The sequence below is a fragment of the Stegostoma tigrinum genome, unplaced genomic scaffold (assembly GCF_030684315.1).
Source record: "Stegostoma tigrinum isolate sSteTig4 unplaced genomic scaffold, sSteTig4.hap1 scaffold_118, whole genome shotgun sequence".
In the NCBI taxonomy this organism is placed as follows: Eukaryota; Metazoa; Chordata; class Chondrichthyes; order Orectolobiformes; family Stegostomatidae; genus Stegostoma; species Stegostoma tigrinum.
In genome coordinates, this window is record NW_026728068.1 from 691,776 (window position 1) to 711,112 (window position 19,337).

At 45.8% G+C, this 19,337-nt stretch overlaps 1 long non-coding RNA gene and 1 pseudogene across 3 annotated transcripts; one reads left to right on the forward strand and one right to left on the reverse strand.

Moving 5' to 3' along the window:
• Positions 1-367: 367 nt before the first annotated feature.
• On the forward strand, positions 368-15,548 carry LOC132207654 (uncharacterized). Of its 3 annotated transcripts, none has more exons than XR_009443670.1 (5): positions 368-567; positions 3,367-3,664; positions 5,377-6,176; positions 8,672-8,769; positions 13,694-15,548. It is a non-coding gene; the product is annotated as an uncharacterized LOC132207654 (long non-coding RNA). The 3 variants fall into 3 exon arrangements; XR_009443668.1 differs by having other exon boundaries at positions 5,377-5,771; XR_009443669.1 differs by having other exon boundaries at positions 3,367-3,513; positions 5,377-5,771.
• A 1,794-nt stretch (positions 15,549-17,342) lies between these two features.
• LOC125449889 (U2 spliceosomal RNA) lies at positions 17,343-17,517 on the reverse strand (annotated as a pseudogene).
• Between the last annotated feature and the right edge of the window lie 1,820 nt (positions 17,518-19,337).

A 19,337-nucleotide genomic window follows, 5' to 3' on the forward strand; every position in this document is an offset into this window, starting at 1 on the left:
CAAAAGAACTGGGATGTTGTAAACCAGGAACAAAAACAAAGTTGCTGGAAAAGCTCAGCAGGTCTGGCAGCATCTGTGAAGGTGAAAAGACAGAGTTAACGTTTCGGGTGCAGTGGCCCTTCCTCAGAGCGACTTAGTAAAACCCCAGGATCGCTAATGTAACAATCTTTCTCATCCAGTTCTCAGTCTCATTTGTCTCAAAATGCAACATTGTGACGACGATCATTTGCTTCGAACAATAACACAAAGCACTGCGCATGCTCAGCTCACAGTGAAGTCTGGCTGATTGATCAATGCGCGACCAATAGAAGCACAGGTGTGCCGCGCAGGACAGCGCGAATGTCGCCCAATCGGAATGAAGAGAGGGCGGGATCAGTGAAAACCACGTGATCATCCACGACAGCGGTCCAGAGTCGCTGAGATAACCGGAACTGCTGAGGCCGGAGAATTCGAGATAACACGGTGTGCAGCTGGATGAACACAGCAGGTCAAGCTGTACCAGAGGAGCAGGAAAGCTGACGTTTCGGGCTTGGATCTTTCGTTGAGACCAAGATTTGTGCAACTGAGGTAAGAGCAGGCCGCGGTAAAGAAAGCAAAACGGCAGAAAGCTGGAGGGAAGTGATATTCGTATGGGTTTCGAAGTTTTACAAACAGTTAGTGCACGTCGGAAAACACACATTTGAAACTCCCAGACTCACGTTTGCAGAAAACAAATCAATGCCTCAGATGACGATAGGCCCCTGTGACCGCCACCATCTTTATTGGGGGCAATGATCCGCGGGGCGCATGCGCGACAGCTTTAACTTTGAAAGAGCCGGGGTGAAGCTGGGCGCATGCGCAGCCGCCTCCAGCTGAACGTGAGAGAACAAGGTGTGGATCTGGAGGAACACAACAGGACAGGCAGCATCAGAGGGGCAGGAAAACTGGCATTTTCGGGCCTACACCCTTCAGAAATGGGGAAGGGGAAGGGGATACTGAAATAAACAGGGAGAGAGGGGGAGACAGATGGAGAGGAGACAGATAAGTTAAAGAGGTGGGGATGGAGCAGGTAAAGGTGAATGGAGGAGGGGATAGATGAGAGGAAGAACAGGTTAGGGAGGTGGGGATGAGGAGTTGTTTATTGCGAACTGAGTGTAGGTGTTCTGTAAAGTGGTCCCCAAGCCTCTGCTTGGTTTCCCTGATGTAGATGAGGCCACAACGGGTACAGCGGATGCAGTATACCACATTAGCACCTGCATTTCCCCATGCGTCGAGCTTTTCAGCCATCTGTTATTTCCTGTCCTGCAGGTCTGACCAGGTCCCCTCTACTGACCCCCTTATGCGCTTAGGTGAACTTCTTCTCATCGTCAACAACTTCTCTATCAACTCCTCCCACCTCCTACAGACAAAGGGGATGGCCATGGGTACCCACATGGGCCCAAGCTATGCCTGCCTCTTTGTCAGAACAATCCCTCTTCCGTACATACACTGGCTCTGAACCCCACGTCTTCGTCCGGGACATGGATTACTGTATCGGCACTGCCTCGTGCTCCCACGAGGAGCTCGAACAGTTTGTCCACTTCACCGACACCTACCACCCCAAGCTTAAGTTCACCTGAGCCATCTCTTAACACCTCTCTCACCTTCTTGGACCTCTGTTTCCATCTTAGGCAACCGTCTAGAGACCAATATCCATTTCAAGCCCACCGACTCTCTCAGCTACCTAGAATACACCTCCGCCAACCCACTGCCCTCCAAAAAATGCCATCTCCTATTCCCAATTCCTTCACCTCCACCGCATCTGCTCCCAGGATTCCACTCCCGTACGTCTGATGTTGTTTCTTTTCAAGGACCGCAACCCCACCCCCCACCTCTTTTCACCCGCAGTGATCGAGAATGCCCTTGACCGTGTCTCCTGCATTTTTCCACAACTCCTAACTCGCACACCGTCCCTGCAATAACAACCGAAAAAGAATCTCCCTCATCCTCACGTACCACCCCACCAATCACTGGATCCACCGCATCATCGTCTGACATTTCCGCCATCAGCAATACGACCCCAACACCAAAGACACTTTCCCTCCCCACCCTTGCCTGTTTTTCGGAGGGACCACACTCTCCATAAATCCCTTGTCCACTCCACACTCCCCTCCAGCCCCACCACACCTGGCACTCTTCCCTGCAAATGCAGGAAGTGCTACACTTGCCCCCACACCACCTCCCTCACCCCCATCCCAGGTCCCAAGAAGACTTTCTACATCAAGCAGATGTTCACCTGCACATCTGCTAATGTGGTATACTGCATCCCCTGTACCCGTTGTGGCCTCCTCTACATTGGGGAAACCCAGTGGAGGCTTGGGGACCACTTTGCAGAACACCTACACTCGGTTCACAATAAACAACTGCACCTCCCAGTCGTGAACCATTTCAACTCACCGTCCCTTTCCTCAGACGAAATGCCTATCCTGGGCCACCTGCAGTGCCACAATAATGCCACCCAAGGGTTGCACGAACAGCAACTCGTATTCTGCCTGGCAACCCTGCAGCCCAATGGTGTCAATGTGGATTTCACAAGCTTCAAAATCTCCCCTCCCCCAACTGCATCTCAAAACTAGCCCAGGTTGTCTCTGCTTCCCTAACCTGTTCTTCCTCTCTCCTATTCCCTCCTCCCACCTCAAGCTGCACCCCTATTTCCTGCCGACTGACCTATCACCTCCCCAACTCACCACCGATACTCACCTTTACCTGCTCCATACTGGCCTCTTTGACTTGTTTGTCTCCTCTCCACATATCTTTTCTCTCCATCTTTGATCTGTCTCCCCCTGTCTCCCTATTTAGTTCAAAAACCTCTTTTCCCCTCCCCCACTTCTGATGAAGGGTCTAGGCCCGAAACGTTAGCTTTCCTGCTCCTTGGCCTGCTGTGTTCCTCCAGCTCCACAACTTGTTATCTTGGATTCTCCAGCATCTGCAGTACCTATTGTCTCTTATCCAAGAGAAATGTTTGTTTCTTCTGGATTTCTTTCCCAGAGTGTGGCATAATAGCAGCTCGCACTGCTCTTAGTCACTTCTGTGCTCCCTGATCACCTTTGTCGGTGCTTAATCTCTTCAGTCTCTAATGATGGATATATTTGATCTCTGTAGTGTTTTACTGTTACTTCCTTATACCTTTCTTTTGCCAATAAATTTTCCACTGCTCCCCACCCCCTCACCATGTGCTGCTGTCTTACCAGATTAATTTTTGAATGGTATCTTTCACAGTCAGGAAATATTTTCCCAGAAAGAGAGTGCATTTTTCTTCCATTTCAGACCACCAAATTCGGCAGCATTTTTATTCTGTGTCATTCATTTTGCACTTCTGCAACATTTGCTCTGTTTCTCCTTCCACAGATACCAGCGATCATTGCCAAAGTCCTGTTGCCTGTGGAGAAGTTTAACTTTCGTGTCTTGCTGCAGCTTGTATGATGAAGGTGCTCCCACAATGCGGCCATTTGAGAAGTTACAGATCATTCTTCTAGCAATACTGAAGAGCTAACAGTGTGTGTCCAAATCAACAAACAATTTGTATTTTTATCATGTTTTATAATTTCACAAAAATATCATCAAGAAACTTTTGACGTAAGGCCATATTAGGTCAGGTGACCAAAAGTAACTAAATTTTCAGGTTTTCCTGACTATCTTAAAGAAGGTAAGCAAGCCTAAGAAGTTTATCATGGGAATTCCAGACCATGTTGCCTGGCAACTGCAGAAACAGCCTCCAATAGTGAAGGGATGATTAAGCGCATTGTTGGAGTCTGGAACTAAATGAGTTATCGAAGTCTTGAAGGTTGTGTGGTGCAGGGAGATAGGGCTCATCACAGCCAGGAATTAAATCAAGGATGAGAATTTTAAATTGTTGCTTATAAATAGGAGCCTTTGTCGGTCAGGGAGCACAGCAGTGATGGTGAACAGGTCTTGGTACAAATGAACATGTGTGCAGCAGAATTTTAGGTATTCTTGAGGTTACAAGGACGTTGAATGTGGGAGGCCGACTGGCAGTGAGTTTGGATAGTTACGTCTAGAGGTAACACAGGAATAGATGAGAGGCTCAGCAGATGAGCTGAAACTAAGGTGTCACTGTCGGGTCATTGTCACTGAAGTGGTACTAAGTGGTTTTTGTGCAGGGCTCTGCAGTTACCCTCACCTCACCTCAGGATTCAGCTGTTTGTGAATTTGTGGATCAAGTCTGTAATAAGATCAGGAACCGAGTGCTCGCCATGACTCAAACTGGGTGTCACTGAGCAGGTTACTGCTGAGTAAATGCTGCTTAATACTGCTGTTGACAACACCTTCCATCACTTTACTGACGATAGAGAGTAGATTGCTTGAGGGGAAATTGGTCGGGTTGGATATGCTGTGTTTTTGTGCTGAACAGACCTGGGCAGTTTTCCAAATTGTCAATAGATGCCAGCGCTGCAGCAGGACTGAAACAGTTTGGCTTGGCGCTCACAAGCTCCAGAGCACTAGTCATCGGTACTATTGCCAGAGTGTTGCCAGGGTCCGCAACCTTTCATTCATTTATTAATATTATTTGAAATGAATCAAATTGGATGAAAACTCACATCTCTGATGTCGCGGACCTCTGGAGAAGGTGATATGGATCATCCAGTTGGCATTTTTGGCTGAAATTTGCTGCAGTCTTATCTTTTGCGTGTATAGGTTGGGCTCCTCTGTCAGTCAGGATGGGGATTTTTGGCATGCTTCCTCTATAATGAGTTGCTTAATTGTCCATCACCATTCTCGATTGGGTGTGGCAGAACTGCAGAGCTTACATCTGATCTATTGGTTAGGGGTGGCTCAGCTCTAACTCTTGCTGCTTATGCTATTTGGCATGCAGATAGTCCTGTTTAGTAGTTTTACCAGGTTGGCACCTTATTTTTAGGTATGCCTGGTGCTGCTCTCGTCATGCCCTCCGATACTATCCATTCAACCAGTGTTGATCCCTTGGATCAATGCTAATGGTTGACTGTAGGATATGCCGAGCCACGAGGTTACAGACTGTGCCGGATTAAGTTCTGCTGCTGTTGATGTTCCACAAAGCCTCATAGATATCTGGTTTTGAGTTCCTGTGTCTGTTCCAAGTCTGTCCCTTTCAGCTGAAGTTCGTGCCACCCAACGCAATGGAGGGTATTGTATCAGCGACAATGGGAACTGCAGATGCTGTAGAATCCAAGATAATAAAATGTGAGGCTGGATGAACACAGCAGGGCCAGCAGCATCTCTGATGAAGGGTCTAGGCCTGAAAAGTCAGCTTTTGTGCTCCTGAGATGCTGCTGGCCCTGCTGTGTTCATCCAGCCTCGCATTTTATTATCATGCAATTGGGGTATTCTCAAGTTTAACATGATGCTTTGTCTCCACAGGACGACGTGCTGGTCGCTGTTATCAATCCTGTCACGGACAGGTGCATCTGCAGCTGGGAAATTTGTGACGATGAGACCAGCTATGTTTTTCCCTTCTGTTTGTTGTGGCACCACCTGCTGCAGTCGCAGCCAGGCAGCTTTGTCCTTGAGGACCTGACCAGCTTGATTGGTAATCCTGCTGCAAACTACTCCTGATGGTGGGCATTGAGTACATTTAGTACCATTCACACTCGCAGTGCTTCCTCCAAGTGCTGTTCAACATGGAGTTTTTTTTCCAATTAAAATTCACTCTTGGGATATGGAAATCACCAGCTGGACCAGTGTTTATTGACCAGAAGGCAGTTAATAGTCAACCGCGTTGCTGTGGGTTTGGAGTCATATGTATTGCAGACCAGGTAAGGATGGCAGATTTCCTTCCCAAAAGGATGCAAATGAACCAGATGAGTCTTCCCTGATAATCAGCAATGGTTTCATGGTCATCATTAGACTCGTAATTCCAGATAATTACTTAATTCAGGTTTCACCATCTGCCATGGCAGGATTCGAACCCAGGTCCGTAGAATGCTATCTGGGTCTCTGGATTAATAATCTAGCAATAATACTGCTACCAATTTATCAACCGAGGAAGGATGATACATGGTAACCAGCAGGAGCCATGAGACTTCCAGGCGTCGATGTCGAGTACTCTCAGGACAAATAATCTAGTCAGAATAGCACTGTACTGCCACGCCTGCCGGGTCTGTCCTGCTCGTGGGACAGGCCTTCACTGAGGACAGTGGTGATGTGTCGTTATCTGTAAGGTTAGTTTCCATGAGTCTGATGCTGTTTTGTTGTCTAGACTTTGAGTCACCTCTCCAAGTTTTGCCGCCAGCCCCCAGATATGAGTAAGGAGGAGTTTGTGGGGTCGATAGGACTAATTCTACAGCTGTCTTTCCTTGTGCTTTGGTAGATGCCAAGTGGGCCACCCAGCTTCATACCTGTGTTGAGATTTTGCAACTGAGTGGCTTGGTTGGCAAATTTCTTTACCTGAAGGACATTAGATTTTTTTGTTTTTGTTTTCTGCCATTAGCAATGGTTCCATGGCAACCAGCTGATTCTTAATTCCAGTTTTGTTTAAATTGAATTCAAATTCCACCATTTGCTGAGATGGGATTCAACCCAGACTTCTGTACATTTTAATATTCCAGATAAAAGTTAATATCACCAATGCAGGCTTTGTTCCTTTGCAAAACGCTGTCCATCATCCTGTCTCCTCCATCCTCCCCTCCAACAGCAAGTGAGGGAGAAACATGGAGTTTCTATGTCATAAGATTGAGGCAATCCAATCAGCTGCCTTTACTGCTTCCCTCTCTTCCATGAGCCCACCAAACCAAATTGCCTGGCACGTTGCTCCTCGTTTTAGGCTTAAACTTGGATCTTTGTCCAGTGTCATGTCAAGTCTTATCAGAACTTATCCTAACCCTTTTCCCTGTTCTCTTAAACTCCAAACATTCTAACTCTCTCTCTTATTTCTCCTCCTCCTTGCCTTTCCCCCGCCCCCATGCCAATTCACAGATATTGTTACTTGTTCCGTCTGCTTCTCCTTTCTGGCTATGTCCCATTCATCCCATTCTGTTTAAAACCAATGATTGACCTCACCATCATTGGAAAATCCCACTCCATCTCCACTCCTGCCTGAAATCAATGTTGTCGTTGTCCCTCAAGGGTCTATCCTTGGTCCATCCTGTTTCTCACCGACATACTGCCAGGAGGTGAGGTCTTCCACAAGCACTGTGTCAGGTTTTGCATGTATTCTACAATGTTCAGATCTAACTCCCCCCTCATCACTCTCCTTTGCTCCACTGTTACTCAATTATAAAACTGCTTATCATACTTCCACTACTTGATTAGCTGAAATCTCCTCCAATAACACTTTGTGATAGTTAAACACGTTCCCTTCATTTGTTATTACAAATTACTTTTCCTTACTACTGTACTGAATCCATCCCTCTCGCTGGGAACTGTCTGAGGTTGAACTGCACTCTTCTCAATAATGTTCTCACATCTGGCCTCACGATGAACACCCTAACATACATCTTCTCAATCACATATCAGAAATGTCAATCTCTAAAATGCTCCTTCTCTCCACCTCACTCCAGCTCATTTGCGACTGAAACCCCTCACCCATGTCTGTATGGCCTTAAACTTGACGATTCCAAAAGAGAACCCTCTATTGTCTGCCTGATCAGGAATCTGCTCCCACGATGGGAAATATCCCCTCAGCATTTACCCTGTAAACCCACTTAAGAATCCTATATTTTTAATTAGCTCGTCTCTCAGTCTTCAATAATCTAAATAGTAGATTCCAGGCCTGTTTAGTCTTAGCTTAAATGATAGTCCCTCCAAACCAGTGATCATGCTAGTCCATCTTGACTGAAATGCCTCCAGTGAAGTGATATACTTGCTCGAATAAGTGGACCAAAAACCTGCTCGCATTCCTCCAGATGTTGTCTTGCCAGCAATTTGTACATTTGCCCGAAGACATGTATTCCAAACTTTGATACTGCAAACGCCTTGACATGAGGGATAACATCCCATTATCCGTCCTAATTACCTGTTGCGACTGTGCGCTTGCTTCGTGTTTCCTGCACAATTATTCCTGAGCCCCATTGTGTTACAGTTTTCCAGTTTTTACGTTTTAAATAACACTGTTCTTTGGTCGTCTCCTCAAATGAACAACTTCACATTTTCCCACAGTTGTACTCCATTTGCCAACTTGTCGCCCGTTTATCAATATCTCTCCATAAACTGTAACCCTCATGGAACTTGACTGTTATCCCCTTTTTTTATGAGATCCTCCCTCATTCTTTTTGTTGGGAGCACTGGGTAACATGGCGCATATGTAATTGCTGTCTTTTTAAGGGACATTCTTTTGAATGACCAGAGGCTTACTGTCCATTGCTCAGAATCGAGACACTTGTCCATCAAGCTGCATCAGCTTTTCCGGCCCAATGTCTCATTGTGGCAGTGCAGCAGCACAGAAGGAAAGAATAGGAAGCGAATCCTGCTGCCTGCGTCTCACTAAATCTCGGGCATTCTTTGCCATGTGTCAAACACCTGCTGATCTGTTTAGTGACATGAAGTCCCAAGGTGGACACTCCGAGAAGCCAAAATAGATTTCCCCTGAATCAGCTGCTGACCTCCACAAGGGATAATGTGTAGCAGGGAAAATGCACAGTTATCCTCGGCCAGGAGGAGGGGATGTTGTGAATTTCTAACCGGACTGACTGATGGATTTTATGAATTTGCGTTACAGTATATTACAAGTGGACTTTCAGATGGGAATCTCAATAATTGTAACACCAAACTCTGACAGAATTACTCAATTCATCAGGACCTGGATATTCGCATTATGTGAGTATTGTGTTCCTGCTCATTTCCCATTTGCCACGTAAAATTTCTCTTTTAAATCACCCCATTCTCTCAATAGATCATCCCTTAAACTTTCAATATATGTCCTGTAATCATTTGTCTGGTCAGTTGATGAGTGGGTGTACGTTTTATCATCGTAATGTAAATCTCTTGTAAACATCTGTCAAAGGTTCCCTCAAAATACTTTGTTACAAGGAGAATAATCTCAGTTTCCCCAAACACCTGATTCCCCAACGACTGACTGTTTGTTTGCTGTCGATAAGGCACTCATCCGGCTTGTGTTGAAACATTTTCCACTTCCCTGCATCAGTGCAGCCCTGATAATGTGAACGAAAGTGAACATCCTCCAGATGAAGCACTGTGTCAGAGTGGTGTGCAATCCACCACATTCAACGTTCCCCTCTACACCACCGAGGCAAAGTGGCATCATTGTGCCAAAGGTAAAGTCACTGCAGTCCTACCTGACCATCGGGCTGGTTTAACCTGAAGATTACCACACCCCAGGTAAGGGGAGAAGTTGAGAAGGAGAGCTCATCTATTGGAGATGGATATTCTCAATATGTACCAGCAACGCCCAAGTCACATGAAAGAATAATGTTTCAAAAAAAAAGCCCTAACCATGCAACTAAAAACCCTCTCGCTACAAACCATTCTGTTAAATCTCCTCCGCCCCCTATCAGGGACCCTCCCGTCCTTCACAGTGTGTGGGGGATCTTTGGTTTGCACAGACTCAGCTCGTCTCTGCTCCTGTCTGTGATGTCATCATGCTGTGACAATGGCACTGAACCTCACTGTCTGTGAGGGTGGTAGGCACAGCGATCCTCATAGCGTTTAAGGCATATTTAGATGCCCACTTGTGATGCCAACGCAGAGAAGTCTAAGGGCCAAGTGCTGGAAAATTAGATTAGAATAGTTAGGTTGTGGTTTTTAACTGGCACAGGCTGGATGGGCCACAAAGCCTTTTTCTGGACTGTAGACCTCCGAGGCAGTTCACGTAGAAAGATGCCCAGCAATATTTCAAGCCATTTCAGAAAATGAGATATTAGAATGAATGACTCATGATTGCTCAGTGTTTTCTGGAGAAAAGTGAGGTACAAAGATGAAGTGGTTTACCAGGAAATTCTGGAGCTTGAATCCCAGGAAATTGCAAGTGCCACCATCAAGTGGAGGAATAAAAATGGGGCATCATCATTAGGACTGTATTAGAGGAAGGGACATATTGAGATTTGTGAGGCTGGAGAATATTAGAGACAGGAAGGTTTCTGAGACTGGAGAAGATTTCAAAAGTCGGGAAAAGTGAGGTTGGAGGAGGTTACAGAAATGGTGAGGATTGTGAGGCTGGATTAGATGCCAAACAAAGGGAGGTTTGTGAGGGTGAAGACAATTACAGCGCTGAGGAAGTTTATATGGGCTGGAGGAATTTACAGAGACAGGAGGGTGTTGAACAAAGAACGAAGAAAATTACAGCACAGGAACAGGCCTTTCAGCCCTCTAAGCCTGTGCCAATCCAGATCCTCTATCCGAACCTGTCACCTATTTTCCAATGATCTGTATCCCTCTGCTCCCTGCCCATTCGTGTATCTGTCTAGATACATCTTAAATGACGCGGTCGTGCCCACCTCTACCACCTTCGCTGGCAATGTGTTCCAGGCACACTCCACCTGCTGTGTAAAGAATTTACCACACATATCCCCCTTAAACTTTCCCCTCTCACCTTGAAACTGGAGGAGATTAGAGGTGAGGTTTGTGAGACTGGAGGAATCTACAGAGATGGTGAGAGTTTTGAGGCTAGAGAGGGATTCCAACGATAGGCAGGTCGTGAGGCTGGAGAGGGATTTCAGCAATGTGGAGGGTGGTGAGGCTCGAGGTGATGGCTGCAGTAGTGCAAGGAGTGAGGCATGAGGGTCATTCTCATGATAGGGAGGGTGGTGAGGTTTGCGATATGATTCCTGCAATAGAGAGGGTGGTGAGGCCTCAGGGCAGGTTATCGTCTTAAACAGCACAGTGGAGTACACAGCACATGGAGTGCAGCAGTTACAGGAAGTGGTTCAACAACACTTTCTCCAAATCAAATAAAAATGGGCAATCAATATTAGTCTGTGCAGCAAAGGCCACATCCCATAAGTAGACTAAAATTATGGGTTTCTGGTTGGAGAGAGCTGGAAGAAGCTGAGATAATTCTCCTTGGGGCTAATTAGCAATGATTTTGTTGAGTTGTAGATTTGTTTCCAGGATATTAGTTTGCAGAGAGAGAAAAATTATTAACAGCGTCAACGTTGGTAACCACAGAATACAACACTCAGATAATTGGCAAATAATGCAGGGTGAAAATGTGAAGATTACTTGACTCAGCAAGTTCCCAGGATCTGGAACAGTCTGAATGGCAGCTGGATGCAGATTTAGCAGTTCTGATCAAAAGAGAGTTGGGATTAACTTTTAAGGCATGATCAAGAGGGCGTTGGACAAATGGCAGGGGAATTGGGTCAGATTTGCAGCACCTCTGGAATGAGAGTGAAGCCTTTGACAGGGTTGCACATGGTAGACTGATGAGTAAAGTTAGATCATGTGATTCAGAAAGAGCTTGTTAATTGGAAGCAAAATTGGCTGAGTTGTAGGAGAGACCGTGGTGCTGGAGGATTTTTCAGAGTGGAGTTCTGTGACCAGCTGTGTTCCACAGCAATCGGTACAGGGTCCACTTCTTTGTTTCTCGTTAACATAAATGATTTGGAAGAGAATTTAAGGGACAAAATTAATAAGTTTGCAGATGATGCTAGAAATGGTGTTTATAGTGGTTAGTGAAGGTTATCTAAGATGACAGCAAGATCTTGATCAATTGGCTCAATGGGTTGAGGAGTAGAGGATGAAGTTCAATTTGAATAAATGTGAGATATTGTATTTTGGTAAAATGAACAAGTGTAGGATGTACACAATTGATGGTTGCACCCAGGATAGTGTTGTGGAACAGAGAAATGCGGAGATTCAGGTACATACTACTTTTGAAGTTTATGGAGACAGGTAGACAGGGTGGTTAATAAGTTGTATTAAAATAGACTGCCAAAGCTAGGACTTTTCTCACCGGGGCATAGGAGGTTAAAGGGTGACCTTACAGAGGTTTTTAAAATCATGAGGGCACAGATTATGTTGCTATTAAGGGCTTTTTTCCCTAGGGTTGGGCGATTTCAAGACAAGGGGACACTGTAAGATGAGAGGAGAAAGACATCTTTTAAAAAAAGACAAGAGGCTGAGATAGTAAATAAATATTTCACATGACTATTGACTGCAGAGAAGGATATGGAAGCTAGAGAGCTTGGAGACATAAATAATGAGTCGTGAAAAGTGTCCATATTACAGAGGTCTAGGTGCTGTACGTCTTAAACTGCATAAAGGTGGATCGGTCCCTGGCACCTGACCACAAATAGAGAGGGTGGTGAGGCTTCAGGGCATTTCCCTTTTGATGTCCTGGAACATGTACTACCGCTGGGTCCCTTGCTGAGATATTTGCATCACTGATAGACACTGGTGAAGTGCCAGAAGGCCGGGTGGCTAATGTGGTGCCATTCTTTAAGGAAAAGCCGGAGGACCATCGACCGTTGAGCCTGATGTCAGTGTTGGGTAAATTGCTGGAGGGGATTCTGAGGGACTGGATTTGCATGTGTTTAGAGAAGCAAAGACTCATTAGGGATAGTCAACATGGCTTTGTGAGTGGGGGTTCCTGTCTCACTAACTTGACTGAGTTTTTTGAAGAAGTGATGAAGAAGGCAAAGCAGTGGACATTGTCTACATGGACTTCGGCAAGGCATTCACCAAAGCTCCGCATGACAGACTGTTTGGCAAGATTAGATCAAATGGAATCCAGGGAGAGTTAGCTATTTGAAAAAAAAATTGGCATGAAAGTAGGAGGCAAGATCATGGTTGGGGTTGGGGGTGGGTGTCTATTTTTTCAGTCTGGAGGACTATGAACAGCAGTGTGCTGCAAGGATCGGTGCTAGGTCCACTGCTTTTTGTCATTGATACAAATCATGTGGAATGAATATTGGAGGAATGGTTAGTAAGTGTGCAGATGACACAAATTGTTGGTGTAGTAAACAGCAAAGAAGTTTGCCTCCAAGTACAATGGGAACTTAATCAGATGGGTCGATGGGCCAAGGAGTGCCAGAAATCAGTTTAGTTTGGATAAATGCGAGATATTGCATTATGGTAATGAAAATTAGGGCAGGGCTTAAACAGTTAATGATGAGGCCCTGGGGACTGTTATGCAACAGAGACTCCTTGGGGTGCGGGTGCACAGTTCCTTGAAGGTGGATTGTAGGTACAGAAGGTAGTGAAGATGATATTTGCTCTGCTGGCATTTATTGGTCAGTGCATTGAGTGTAGGAGTTGGGAGGTCATGCTATAGGTTGAACAAGACATTGATTATGCTGCGTTTGGAATACTGTTCAGTTCTGGTCTCCCTGCTATCGGAATGATGCTGTTAAACTTGGCAGGGTGCAGAAAAGATTTACAAGGATGTTGCAAGAGTTGGAAATTTTGAGCTGCAGGGAGAGGCTGAATACGCTGGGGCTGTTTTCCCTGGAACATTGAAGGCTGAGAGGTGACCTTATAGAAGTTAATAAAATTATGGTGGGCATAGGGTGAGTAGCCAGTTTAAGCTGTGAGGGAAAGTTTTTTTCTAAAAGGGAAAGTGGGTGGTGCCTGTGTAGAATGACCTGCTAGAGGAACTGGTGGAAGCTGGGACAATTATGACATTTAAGAGGCATCTGGATGGGCATGTTTTGAGGAATATAGGTCAAATGCTTGCAAATGGGATTAGATTAATTCGGGATATCTGGTCAGCATGGACAACTGGGACCAAAGGGATTGTTTCGTGGTGTACAACTCTGAATAAGCATTTTTGTTTTCATTTCAGATTTCCACAATTTTACTTCTGCACTGTTCTTAGTCTTTCGATCCCTCTGAAAGACTGAGTTACAGATCTATACAAAACCTGTCCTTCCTCCCTGGCTCTCCCACCTCTCTTTCAGGAGTTTTGTGCAAACACTGACTGGATCCCTTACCTGGAGGATATTTATTTATGAATTTGTTCTAATGATAATCCAGCATATTCCCCAAGTATCACTCCACAAATGTCCAGAGGATTTCTCAGTTTCACAGTCTGTGTGTTCTTCTGGTTCCTCGCTCACTGCACTCGCTTTCTGTTTGAAAGCTTAGTCTACAGTTGGAGAATTCAAACAGGAACACATCCAGATCTGACAGTCACTTTGTTTATCACAACTCAACTACCTCAGGATTTTGAACACTGAAGGAAAAAGCAACTCTCACAGTGGGGAGAAATGCACATGATCTGTGAAGATTCATCTGAAATGTCCTTCCACCAGCTCAGTGACACTGGGGAGAGACCATTCACCTGCTCTAAATGTGGGAAAGCATTCACTCAGTCATCCAAACTGTTAACACACTAGTGAGTTCACAAAGAAGCACAGTTGAAGGATTTTGCTGTCACTCTCACTATCAAATGAACCATGGTTTTGGACTGTTTGTACTGATGTTACTGATCCCTGCTCAATTAAAGGTACTGGTATTGTGGATAAAATGTTAATATCAATTGTGTATCTGTAAGGTGGAGCTTGGAAATAGTCACGTTGTCATGACACATCGACACATTCACACTGACAAAAGACTATCCACCCGCACGGTGTGTGAAAAGGGATTTCCTGGTTCATCAGGACTGGTTAACTTGCAGCAAATTTCTGAGTAACTGTTAAGTTGGTTTTTGATTCTGCTGTAAGCTATATCCAAACCATGTTTTTTGGGCTTGTTCCTGGAGACCATAGGATCCCTCCGGTGTGGAAGCAGACCACTTAGCCCATCAAGTCCACACTGAACTTATGAAGAGTGTCTTACCCATACCCTGCCTGCGTGGGTTTCCTCCAGGTGCTCCAGTTTCCTTCCACAGTCCAAAAAATATGCAAATTGTGTAGATTGACTGTGCTAAATTGCTCATAGTGTCACGTGTGCAAAATGCAAGGACAGAGTAGGGTGTGAGACTGGGTGGGATGTTCTTTGGAGGGTTTGTGTGGACTCAATGGACTGAATGGCCGTTTTCCACGCTGTAGGAATTCTATGCTGATCTCGATGGCCCTTTATTTGTTAGTTATGCCTGGTCAATATGTCTGTACACCTTTACAATTACAGATTCTATTGCTCTCCACAGACTTGTTTCAAATTTTAATAGATATTTGTTTATTGGAAACAATGCAATCTTTCCTTTTTGATTTCTATCCACAAAATGAAAGGTTTAAGTCGAAACAAAAGATTGGGATGTGTCCTGTACTATAATCCCTGATTGCATTTTCCCAATCAGCTATGAAACCTGGTGACCATTGTGACCGTCTGGGGGAAATGCAGTCTCCTCAGATCCTTACCGGTTGTCCATAGCAGTGATGGATCTCATGATGAATACATATACACTAGATATCACACAATGTCTTGGTTTATTTTCTATTTATTCTTCTGTCCATTACTCCGCAGAGACTGAGATAACGGTCTGGGGACCTAGGTTTGAAACCCACCATTCCAGATGGTAGAATTTGAGTTTAAACAAAAAAATCTGAAATAAGAATCTAATGATGACTGTAAATCCGTTTTCATTGTTGGAAAAACCTATGTCTTTTAGGGAAGGAAACTGCCACTCTTATCCAGGGATATCAAGATCCCATGAATGAATTTTTAAAAATTAATTTATAAAAAAACTCCTGCAAATACGTTTATCTCTGTCTTAATTTATTTGACAACCGACAGTTCAAACTGGTTGATGGTCACTTTCACTTTTGATAAAGTTGTGGCCTTTTCATGGTTGAAACAAAAAAAAATGCACGAATGGAACCACAGTTGTTCTCGTAGGAACAATGCATGCTTTGATGTGTTTGAAAAAAAAACCTCATCTCACTTATGAGCCAGATATCAAAGTTGACCAGATCCTGAAGCTGTGTACCATGGAAGTGAAATTCTTCACCGTCTTATCCACTTGTGTTGCTATTTCAGGGAGCTATGGACTTGAACGTCCCAAACTCATGAACACCTTGAGAATTTCATCAAACTGACCCCCAATGGCAGGAATAGACAGGGTCAGCTTGGATTGATGATCATAATTCAGGCTCAACAAATCTACTGGAGCATTTTGAGAGTGTAATTAGTGGTGAGTGTGGCCACCTCTCTGTACTGTAGTGATACAGATCCCCTGATCCTGTTTGCCCCAAATGGCTGATATTGAATGATTCCTTGGACATGCTGTGTCAGGATCTCCTGACTGAATCTTGTCTCACTTGCCCTGACTGAGAACTGTTTCCCTGAGACTTTGCGACGTGACCATTTGGTCGAAACATGAGTTTGTTGACACAGCTGCTGACCAGCCCTTGACTGACTGCTGGTAATAACAATGCTAAGCTGCCTGGTTTATGCCTGTGATAAACACCAGGCAAGACAGGAGCACTGTGAGACATTAGGTTCTAGTTGAGACGTCAAAGTGCAAAAATGCCATGCAAAGGCAGAGATACTGTGGCAGAACACATCTCAGGTGCTGAAAAGCTTGTAGAGTTCTGACAGCAAGAATATACTTTGTGGACAGGCAATTCTGCATCTTGATGTAGCATTTTTATTTAACTTCTGGCTCACTTTGCCGATTTGCAAATATCTCTTGGTCTGGCTAATGTAAGAAGTGGTAATCTGATTAAACTCACAGGCCTTGACTTGTGAAAAATGAAGCAGTCACATGCACACTTGTTTGATTGGTTGCTGTTGTACTCAAATGAAAAATGTGCGTTTGTATACACCATATCGTTTCCTGGCTCAGTGTTTCCAAAATCTCTAGTTCAATACATCTCAAGCCATCGTCATCGGAGTCAAAACGAGTGAATACTTCGATAGCTTCATTTTTTAAAAATTCTGAAATGCTATTTGTAATGAGGTAGTGTTGGCAGGCTATTTTCTTTTACTTCTGATGCCATGTGTGGATTTTCAGGGATGGTGTTGGTGGGAAGATGCGGCATGTACCAGGGATGAGGCACTAACGTTCACAGCAAGTGCTGAACATGCAGAAAAGGAGAGATTAACAGGTACCTTGGAACAAGCATAGTTGGAGGCAGTTGGGTGAGAGGACTGAGAGAAAGCACTTTGGCAGCACCAGGACACGTGTTTGATTCCAGCCGTGGGTGACTGACTGCCTGTGTGGAGTTTGCACATTCTCCCTGTGTCTGTGGGTTTTCTCAAAGTGTTCCCACAGTCCAAAGATGTGCAGGTTAGGTGGATTAGCCATGTTAAATTGCCTGTAGTGTTTAGGGAGAGGTAGTTCAGGTGGGTGACAGGTTGGGCTGGGATGCTCTGAGGTTTGGTGTGGACTTGTTGGGCTGAAGGGCTGCTATGGTTCCAGAGTGTTGAGCAGATGGTGGAGAATCTGAGATAACAGGCCAAGTAGAACTGAAGGAACAGGAAGTCTGATGTCTCAGGCCCAGACACCCTTCTTAAAGTGTTGATCAGGCTGTTTTTTAAACTTGGTTTACTGAGAGTGCACCATTCCTGGAAACACTGCAATACCAGGATGATGCGTGGAGAGGATGGAGCAAGCCCCTGTTGCAATCCCTGCTCTAAAAATCAGTTTAACATAGGGTCCTTAAGTAACGGACATGTCAGATATTAAAGCTGAAAAGAACAGATTTTTTTTATTTGAAAAAATATACTTCATTCATAAGATGTACAAAAAATAAAACATATTTATACACCTACCCAATCATGTAAGCTGCTCCTTGTTGCCCCGGGGGGTCTGTACACCAACTAAAGGAAAAAAAAAACAAAATAAAGCAAAAGCAAAACAAAAGAAAGAAAAATACCCTGGCAGTCGTCTCCCCGCACAGTCCCCGTTAGCCTCCCTGACCAGTTGGGGAAGGCGCCAGCTGGGCCCAGTTACCAGATCGGGCCCTTGTTTCTATTCTGGACGAGGGGTTTCATACGGTGGTCTTTCCCCACCGTGCCTTGGCGGCAGCTGCCCCAAGCTTTAGTGTGTCCCTCAGCACATAGTTCTGAACCTTGGAGTGCGCCAGTCTGCAAAACGCGGTCGGGGTCAGTTCTTTCAGCTGGAAGACCAGCAAGTTGTGGGCAGACCAAAGAGCGTCTTTCACCGCATTGATTGTCCTCCAGGCACAGTTGATGTTGGTCTCGGTCTGCGTCCCGGGAAACAGCCCGTAGAGCACGGAGTCCCGTATCTCGGAGCTGCTCGGGACAAACCTCGACAACTACCACTGCATCCCCCGCCAGACCTTCTGCGCAGAGGGACACTCCAGAAGGAGGTGATTGACAGTCTTGTTACCACGCGCCCCCCGACCCCCGCCGCGGCCGCCTCGAGGACAGCGTGCGGTGGCGCAGAAATTCCGGGCATGCATACAGGATCTCACTGGCAGAGGCCCTCTCACCACCAGCCAAGCAATGTCCTTGTGCTTGTTTGAAAGTTCTGGCAATGAGGCATTCTGCCAAACGACTGCGGCAGTCTGCGGGGAGAGCCACACGATGGGATCCACCCTCTCCTTTTCGCTGAAGTATCTCAAGGATACTACGTGCTGAGCAGTGCCTGACGGCCTTGTGGTCAAAGGTGTTTCCCTTCAAAAATTTCTCCACAAAGGACAGATGGTACGGGACAGTCCAACTACTCAGAGCATTCCGCAGCAATGAGGCCAAGCCCGTCCTTCACAACACCGGGGACAGGTAGAACCTCAGTAAGTAGTGACACTTGGTGTTTGCGTACTGAGGATCTACACACAGCTTGATGCAGCCGCACACAAAGGTAGCCATCAGGGCGAGGGTGGCGTTCGGTACATCCTTTCCCCCATTTTCAAGGTCTTTGCACATGGTGTCCCTGCAGACCCGGTCCATCATCGACCCCCCCCAAATGAAGTGGAAGATAGCCCGGGTGACCGCAGTGCGCAGGTCCAGGAGATAGGCCAGGCCTGGGCCACATACAACAGTACCGAAAGCCCCTCGCACCTGACAACCAGGTTTTTACCCGCGATCCAGAGGGACCGGATCGTCCACCTGCCCAGCTTCTGCTTCAGTTTGGAGATATGCTCCTCCCAAGTCTTAGTGCACGCCCCAGCTCCACTGAACCAAACACCCAGCACCTTCAGATAGTCTGTCCTGACGGTGAAGGGGATGAAGGAGCGGTCGTCCCAGTTCCCAAAGAACATGGCCTCGCTCTTACCCCTATTGACTTTGGCACCCGAGGCCAGTTCAAACTGGCTGCAGATGTCCAACAGCCTACTCACCGACCGACGATCAGTGCAGAAGACGGTGACATCGTCCATGTACAAGGAGGTCTTGACCTGAAGGCCTCCACTGCCTGGGATAGTCACGCCCTTCAGGCTCACTTCTTCCTGATGGATGTGGCAAAGGGCTTCATACAGCACACGAACAAGGCAGGAGAGAGCGGGCAGCCCTGCCTGACTCCAGATCTGACGGGAAAACTGTCCGATTCCTACCCATTGATCGAGACTGCGCTAACAATGTTG